The following is an 8896-nucleotide window of genomic DNA, read 5'->3' on the forward strand; positions in this document are numbered from 1 at the left end:
TGGTGTTTCAATGCAATAACGTAACATGACCAGACATGGTGGTGGATGGAGATGAAGATTTTTCATGGTGATTGGTTGTATTGTTTTATTGTGTAGTTGATGAGTTTTGAGGGAGGGAGATCTGCATTTTCCACCTCCATTTTGTGTCTCTGGTGCCCAGATCTCAAACAGGCACTGATCATTAAAGGGAAGGTACCAACTCAAAAGACTGCAGGGATCAGAGCATTTGACAAACTGTTGAACCAACCGCTAATATAAACAGAAGATATCAGATTTGAGTCGCCTTTGAAAGTACACCCAAGTAGACAGTCTGATTGGCTCATTGACGACTGCAGAGTAGCACCATGAAGCGTGCACGGTTTCATCAAAGTGCACAACCACCGACCGCACTGCCACAAGAGAATCCTGCCCCTTTTTGACCCGGCTTCCGTTGCTACAAGCGCCTGATTGTTCGTGGGGTTTGGTTCGTTTTTCTAACTCTCGAACAATAAATCTCAGGCATCATGCAAATCGAGGAGGAGTGAAGGTGGAAGGGGAGGGCGCAGATATTCACACAGTGGGCAGGCAGTGTAAAAGTGACGACCTCATAACTGAGCCGGCACCATCTGCCCGCCGCAAAGCGTCGCGGGAAGACAGCAAAGGTCGAGGTAATGGGCCGAAGCTAATCCGCTGTTCGCACATAGCTAAACTAATAGGAGCAGAGTTTGCTAGCTCGTGGATTTATTATTTATTTTATTTTATTTTATTTTTTTGCTGCTCTATTTCCATCCGTGTAACGGCTCCATTTGTCACGTCGCAAATCTTTATGTTAATGGGGTGCTTATTGTGTGTGTGTGTGCGGGCGGGGGGGGTTCATTATGTTTTATGCTTTTATTTGTCGGTGCATGTCACAACAAATAAAAAAGATGTTGAAGCCGGTGCAGGTGCTGCTTGCTTGGGTTTGGGTTAGCCTTGTTGTTCAGCTCTCGGATAAGGAATTCTAAAAGGGCACAGAGTGACATTTAGATGCTGATGTCAGTTTGTTGTTTGTTTTTGTCGTTGTTGTTTTTGTTGGGGGCCAAACATGCAGGTCGGTCGTGATGCGTGAGCAAATGTAGCTCATGGCGGATGTGGGTTCACAAGGAAAGAGTCCGTCTTCCAACTGACCCTGCTCCCACGCCACTGCTCCTGGCTCCCGGTCTTCTGAGGCGGAGGAGACACATTTTGCTATTTATATCGAGGGAGGGAAAATATTAAGTGAGGAAAAACAAGTCGGCAAAGAATTGAAAGTGGAGACACTCTGGATCACTTCACGGATATTTGGGATGAATTAACGTGTCGGTATTGAGCGATGGCTTCGCTTGCAAAGAGATGAGGGCTTTGCATCAGTTGCATGGGCTGCTCCGGTCTGCAGGGGGCTTCAAGCAAGACCTGTTTTAGACTGACTGACTCCTTTAATTTATTCCCTGTTCGGTCCCACTCACATCTCCTTTGTCTCTTTAAGTCTGCGGCCCGTTATTTTACAGTTTCCTGCCGTCTCCTGCCGAGAACATAAATAAATAACTTAGCTTTGCTTTTTTTTCTGTCAGTTTTCCAACTGTCTATTTTTCTTTTCAGATTTGTATTCAGTCACACTTTTTGAGTAGTTTTTTTGGGTTTCATGTTGCCTAGCTTTTTTGGGGGATTAAAAATTACATTTGCATTAGTTGCATTTTGCTTATACCAAACCTTTACCAAAAATTTACTTATCAGCGTGACTGACCTTGCCCCTGATTGGCAAAAAATTTTGGAATCAAGTTGCGCCAAGTCGTCCCCTTTGACTTTTCAGTGCCACTATTTACTTTATCTCACAACTTTAACTAGGGCATCTCAGCTTTCCAGCTTCTCATTTAACGCAGTCCAGGGCCACGATGTCTTCATGATAAAATCTGTTGAGTACAGAGTGCTGGCTGGAGGTGGTGTGAGTAAATGTCATCTCCACTCAAGGCAGACTGTGAAAGTAAAGCAGCTCCCCTTCAAGTGCCGTCATCAAGAAAAGTCAGTGACAGCTGGGAGAACTTTTTTTTTTCAGAAACTTTTTCCCTTAATATTTAAATACAGGGGGGGGGGACTTGCATTATCGGGGCTCCCAAATCTCCTTTGATAGCAGCTATCATTTAATAGATGGGTTCCAAATGGCTTCTCTGGGGCATTAGCTTATCTGCCCTGCTCCCTCTGACGCGACGTCACTTTGGAATATGCTTCCGAGCGTGCACGAAATATGGACGGGTCACCTCGAGACGTGGCCCTGCATGCTAACGGGGCAGGAGCAGTTTCAGGGCGCAGAGAGATAAAGGTTCGGGGACGTGCAGCTCAGCTCAACTGTGGCCTTAAGACAGAGGAGGCAAAAATTGTTGCAGCAAACTATTTTACACTTATTTGACACTTTTTTTATTTGTGTTTTATCGTGGGAAAAATTTCACATACATTTTATTGTATTGGCAGTGGGTAAGTAAGCGTAAATGATTCCCTTTCCAAGCTTATACCCGATATGCAGTATTTAGATGGTGGTAATTAGTAAAGTCAAACATGATATAATTCTATCTTGCCTTATTATCATGTTATTACACTTGCATCCCTTTTAATAGTTGTGTGTATTTTCCATCCTCCTCATCCTGAGAGGTAATGAGTATAAAATAGGCGTATTTCTGATGTGCGCAGGTTTTACTTAATGCAACTGGCTGGAGCAGCCAGAAACTGCAGAAGCTGGAGCGCTTCACAACTATTTCCCCTGACATGCAGGCAGGTGGGTGGCTGTTCAGCTATTTAGTATGTGGCCCATGCAGGCACAAAGCAGTACCGTCCATTCATCTCTTCATCATGGACTGAGCACATTACGTAAAGTGAATGCACAGCTCAGACGGACGGAGCGCTGACAGAACTCATATTTCAAGATCTAACAAGGAAAGGTTGAAAAAAGAAAACACAATGTGGAGTGATGACCTTATCTGTCATCGCCGCCACCTGCAGCCTGTAAAGCAGGTGCTGAAGGTCAGGATAATGGAGTCAAACCGGCCAAGCCACATAAATAAACAAACAAAGAAATAAATACATAAAGCAGCCAGGCAGTAAATCAGGCTGCAAAGCTCTCAGGCACTGTTAGCGTGTCACTTCCACGCTCCAGAATGACTTCATGGCGTGCTCATGTAAACAGCACTGGGGATTGATTTGTGGCTCAATTTACTTCTTGTGTTTTGCCGAGTTCAATTGGTAATATCGCGAAACCATTATGAAATATTAATGGGAGGGAAATTGTTTTATGTTGACACTTTCCGGCATTGGAAATTCATCTCCGCGCCACGGCAAGGAGGGAATGAGTTCATGCAATATCACCCACGCTGGAAATAAAAGATTATATAAATCATCTGTATCGGATTGCCGCCATTAGAGTCTTTAGGGAACCCAGTGGAGAAAATGAGCTTAAATGTAATCACACTGAAGTGATCCTCATGAAAAATGTATTTTTAACTCTTCGTGTTATTGATTCTGACTCTATTAATTGTGACCAAGCCAGTAAAGTCATAAAACTTTTTTTTTTTGTTTGATTGTTTGTTATTTTTGTTTTATTTAGCTGCGGATCACTCACTCAAAGATTCGCTCACTGGATGTACAGAAAGTTGGACGGTGTCACCCATTGGTTTGCAAATACCCGGACATTGGCTTCACGGTCAGCGCCACCTTGAGTTTACTTGGTTACTAAACTGTGGCCGCGGTATAGCTTGATGGCCATTTTTACTCAAAATTAGAACAAATTGGACAAAATGAACACTTTTGAACGCTTTTGATGTTGTTGGTTGTTTTTACGGGCGATTAAGACCAACAAAAACTCAGTTTTTAAAGGTATTCATTCATTCATCATTCAATTAATTAAGGTATCTTCTCTGTTTTGGCCATTTTTAGTCTTTTTGCAATCATTTTTGGCAGTTCCTGCTGGCCAAGCGATAGAATGCATTTTTTCCCTCCCTTTTGAAGCCAGTGGTTCAGCCGTGCAGTGACTACATCAAAGAAGATGTGAATTGTGAAAAAAAAATGTACAGAGTAGATTCTCCAGAACAGAGTACAAGTCAGCGATTACTTATTTATTCCTTATCCTCTTCCTGATGTCCCCTGGCACTGGAACTCAGCGCTCTCTCTCGCAACCACTGCAACGCGCTCGCTGGTGAACAGCCTCACCTTTTCCCGACTGCTGAGTAGATGCGAGACACAAGTGTGAATGCAAAAGGTGTCGCCAGCATTTTAACGAGAAGATGAGTCACTGCAGGTGTCCCGTCCTCTCCGCTCCTGTCTGCAAAAGCGCTTAAATCAAAGCCGGCGACGCTGACGGGGCGACAGCCTGTGACGGCCTGCGGAGGCTGCAGCTACGTCCCGGGGGGACGCTGCCGTCCTGGGGGAGACGGAGTGGAGCTGATGGAGGTGCCTTTGAGGCTTTGCAAAGGCCTCTGGGAACCAGCGTACGCGACGGAGGTCGAGCCCAGCTAAGTGGCCCTGTCGCCTCCGTCACCTTCTCAAAGGTCTTCTGGAGTCAAATCACTCCAACATAGAGCAAAGGCATCTCTTCCTCAGCCACAGTAACTACTGCAAAAGGGTTTTGTCAGCAACCACCAGTGTTGGGAAGATTACTTTGCAAATCTAATTGGTTCCAATTACAAGTTGCCCTATTGTCAAGGTCAAGGTTTCTTTATTAGTACCTTTACTTTTGATTTAAACTTCAACAGTAATCTTTTTCCAGGGGCTAATAATAAACAGCGAACAACAATAAACAACAACAGACAACAAACTAATCAAGTCATTACCATATCCTTCAATTAACATCCTGTCCTGATTGAGCAGAGAATTCTGGGATTTGTAGTATTAGTGTACAGTACATGTGCTGTCTAATACCGGTGGGCCAGCTCCAGTAGGGATATTGTATTGCCTCGCGGGCCAAATATAATTACACTGCGGGCCAAATTTGGCCTATACTATAGATAGGACAATCATACATAATACAAAACATAAAAGCACATGAAATGACATCATTACTCTAAGCTTCAACATCACAAGGGTCTTCACCTCGTGGTTCTTCTATTCAACTTTACAATGGGTACAAAGCTGTTCCCGTATCGCTTTGTCCTGCCTTGGGGAACCACAAAACGGCAGCCAGAGGGGAGGAGCTTCAGCTCTCCATGTATCGGATGCGAGTGGTCATTTGCAACAGAGCCGACTTTACGCTCAAACTGTGAGCTGAGGCTCCCCTATAAGGCAACCTGCCTGACTCATTCAATGATTTGGAGTTTCTGCATTGAAGTGACAGACTGCCAAAGCATGACTCCAGAGCAAAGGATGACAAAGATTCAATAAAAACACAATTAAAACAGGGTGAGCAAAGTTTTGTCTCTGTTTAGATGGAAAATGTGATAGTAGTCTATTTCAATTATACCACTGAAGCGTGTACGTTTACTGCAAAAGACGACTGCCTGAGTCGGCTGCTCGACACAGCGTTATCCGTCCTGAACAAAGAATTTATTCGAAATAAGTCTTGAAAAAAATAGACAGCAGAAAGACAGAATAGCTCAGGTGATAGATGGTTCCTTCATCTCTGTCTCTGAGGTAATCCACAGTCATTCTGAGACCAAACCAATCTCCGAAAATCTACATTTCTGCAAATGCTGTGCCTAAAGTCTGTGTGTTCTAGGCGAAGATGAGCTAATCAACAGCCACATTCTCAGCGCACCAAAAGCCCCGGGCTGTTATTCTCATTTTGTTGTGCTGGGTGATTTGAAAAGTAAACAGACCCCTCCGTGTAAATGGTCTTGTTTTTTGTCTGTTGTCCTGTATGTGTCTGCCCTATGACGGCTGTCTTTTCAAAGCATTCAGGGGATGATGCTGGAGAGCATAGGTGTCACACTTGGGCCCGCAGGCCAAATTGGGATTTTATATATATATATAGATATATATATATCTATATATATATGTATTTGGCCCCCCCTGAGGTATTATACAGCACATGTGGCGCTACTACTACAAATCCTACCATACTCTGCTTCGATTTTGGCGTGCCAATCAGGACAGGACGTTATTGAAGGATATTATTATGATTACTTCATTGGTTTAGTGTTGTTTTATTTTTAAATGTATTATTAGCCAGTGGAGAAAATGTTACTGTTGAAATTCAAAGCAGAGGGCTGCAAATAAAAAAGTGTCATACAATTTTTATTTACATTTTATTTGTTTCGATGAGTTTTGATTGAAACTTAATTTTGCATGTGTGCAGTATTAAGTTATTTGCTGTATGGTTTTAAGCTCAGCTTGTTCCATATTCAGGTTGAAGCAAAACTTGTTTGGGTCCATATAAAAAGACTTGCAAGAGTGTCTCTTTCCTTAGTTTAGTTAGTTGAAGTTATGCGGAAAGCTCACGTCATGCCGGTGTTTCTTGATTTTCCATTTTAATAAGATGGAATGCAGCGCTGCTGCCGTACAACTTCCCGTTCCCGCCCGTTCATGCCGGCTTGTTAATTTTGACAGGCTCGCTCTGGTTTCAACTCCTCGCTGATATTTCATCACTTCCTTGACTGACGCGAGAAGGCCAGTTTAACTGACTGCTCCTCAGCCCTTTGAAAGGTCTCCTGCCTTGATTCCAAGCGTTGCAACAAACGCCCGCGTACTTTTTCCACGTCTTTTATGTTGCATACTTTCAGCGTTGTATCGCTGGTACCTGAGTTGTACACAGGCTCAAAGGCTCACTGTAAAGAGCGCTTACGGGCTGCTCATGTTGCCGCCTGGTTAAAAAAAGAAAATGAAAGAAAAATAATGAAATAAAAGTTCACTCGAAGCTGCTTCATGCGTGTAATTTTCCCAATAAATATGAAAAAAGTTCATTTTATTTATAGGCCACTGCGCTTAAATCAATCCTCCGAATGCTCAGGGAGCAGCCTCTAATCTTTTTAATCAGCCAGAATCTTTTGATGATTTGGCGCGAGCGTCCGTCTCTCTCTCTCTCTCTCTCTCTCTCTCTCTCTCTCTCTCTCTCTCTCTCTCTCTCTCTCTCTCTCTCTGCATCCGCTTTCATTTGCATCACCGCGACACACGAGGATTAAAGTTTGGCCCCATTTAATAAATTTCGCCTCAGATCTCGGACGTGACGGCGGCAAAAGCTGATGCGGAGTCGGAGTCACAGTCGAGGCTCTGGGGTGTGTAGGGTGAGGCGTGGGCGTGGGGTGTGTAGGGTGTTCCGAAGGGGTGGAGCAACCACTGTCGCACGTGTGAAGCACACGCCCGGTACGAAAGAAACACCGCGAATCAAGGGCCGTTTCCAATCCTCAACATCTGCAGTCAGCACTTTTGGCGGGAAAGCTGCGTCTCGCTCTACCTGCAGCGCTCACAGACGCACGGAGGGACACGCTCCTCTATTGTAGCAGCGGCAGCGTGAGATGAAAGCGACAGCATCTCTGCCGCGGAGGATCCTGGACGAATATTTCAGCTCCTTGAAGCACAAAAAAAAAGAAAAAGAAAGATTTTTTTTTTTTTTTTTTTTTTTTTTCTTAATCCTCAGCCTTTGTACCGAATCTGCCTGGAAGCCTTGAGCAACAGTTGCCTGAATAGAGGGAAAGTGAAAGATTCAATTTTTTTGTTGCGTTTGACATTTGAGCAGGTAAAATTCAGTGGAGCGATGCAAAAATGTGACTGGAAATAATATGTTGGATTTGGAGGGTGGAAATGTGTGTGAATCCTTGTGTTGACAGAAGAGCAGCCTGACAGGACGGGCTGTTTTGGAAAAAGGAATCACACAATTAGGAGGCAATAAAGACGAATGCATGTTAGATTGTTTTTTTTTTTTTGGGGGGGGGGGGGGGGGCTTGAAATTTGTCACAGAGGTGACCTTGAAATCTATAAATGATGAGTCAACCGGTAGCCCTTCGAAGGTGTTGCACCCAGGAAAGACTCGGGGGGCATTGCAGATGTTCCCTGGTCCTCCTGTTAACTAATGTTCAATAGCTTGCTCGTATCCGGTGATTAATTCATTCCCAGTTGAAATAAGACAAAGTGATCAAGGATCAGAGTCATTTCTTGCAGGTTTACTGACAGATGGACACATTGTACAGCAACCTGGGGTCATCCAGAATTATCACAGCAAAACAAAACAACTGCAACACCCAATGGTGAACCAACGATCAACCCACGATGAACCAGAGATGTGACGGAGTACATGCAGTTTTATAGAGTCCAGGTGTGGCAAAACTGCTGGTGAGGGGTAGGGAAGGCTCACAACACAACAGTATCATTAAAAAGCAGTGCGAAAATGAACAGATAACGAATGAAATGAACATTCATTCATTCATCCTTCGAATGGTCACTGAGGGAGTGAGCGCCAAAGAAGATGAGAACGAAGAACGACGAAGAACAATTGTTTCTTTCAAATGACCAGATTAAAGAAAAAACAAACAAAAAAGACAAATACTGGACAAAAAAATCCCAACCAATGCAAATGGTGGGAGGATTCATAATATAAACCCACCCAAGTGAAGCTGGTGCCTCCAGCAGCAGCAGCAGCAGCAGCCGTCTCTGCTAGCCAGCGTGGAGACCCTGTTTGGGTAAATGTGCTGAGAAACGGGGCGCTCAGCGGAGGATGGCGAGCGTCAGACAGGCAGGCAGACCTCGGCCTCCCGCAGGCTCTGCAGGAAACCCACACACACACACACACACACACACACACACACACACACACACACACACACACACACACACACACACACACACACACACACACAAACACACTCGTTACTCACAGCAACCCCGACCAGTGGCCAGGTGGCCGTCTCACCGCCAAATTGCACCAGATTGTCTCCCTCTGATGTTGTTTGCGTCCGGGCCAAATCGAATCCCGCCGCGCGCTGCATGC

This window comes from Nelusetta ayraudi, unplaced genomic scaffold (genome assembly GCF_046127955.1).
Source record: "Nelusetta ayraudi isolate G7.1 ecotype Tasmania unplaced genomic scaffold, CSIRO-AGI_Nayr_v1 ptg000135l, whole genome shotgun sequence".
Taxonomy (NCBI): Eukaryota; Metazoa; Chordata; class Actinopteri; order Tetraodontiformes; family Monacanthidae; genus Nelusetta; species Nelusetta ayraudi.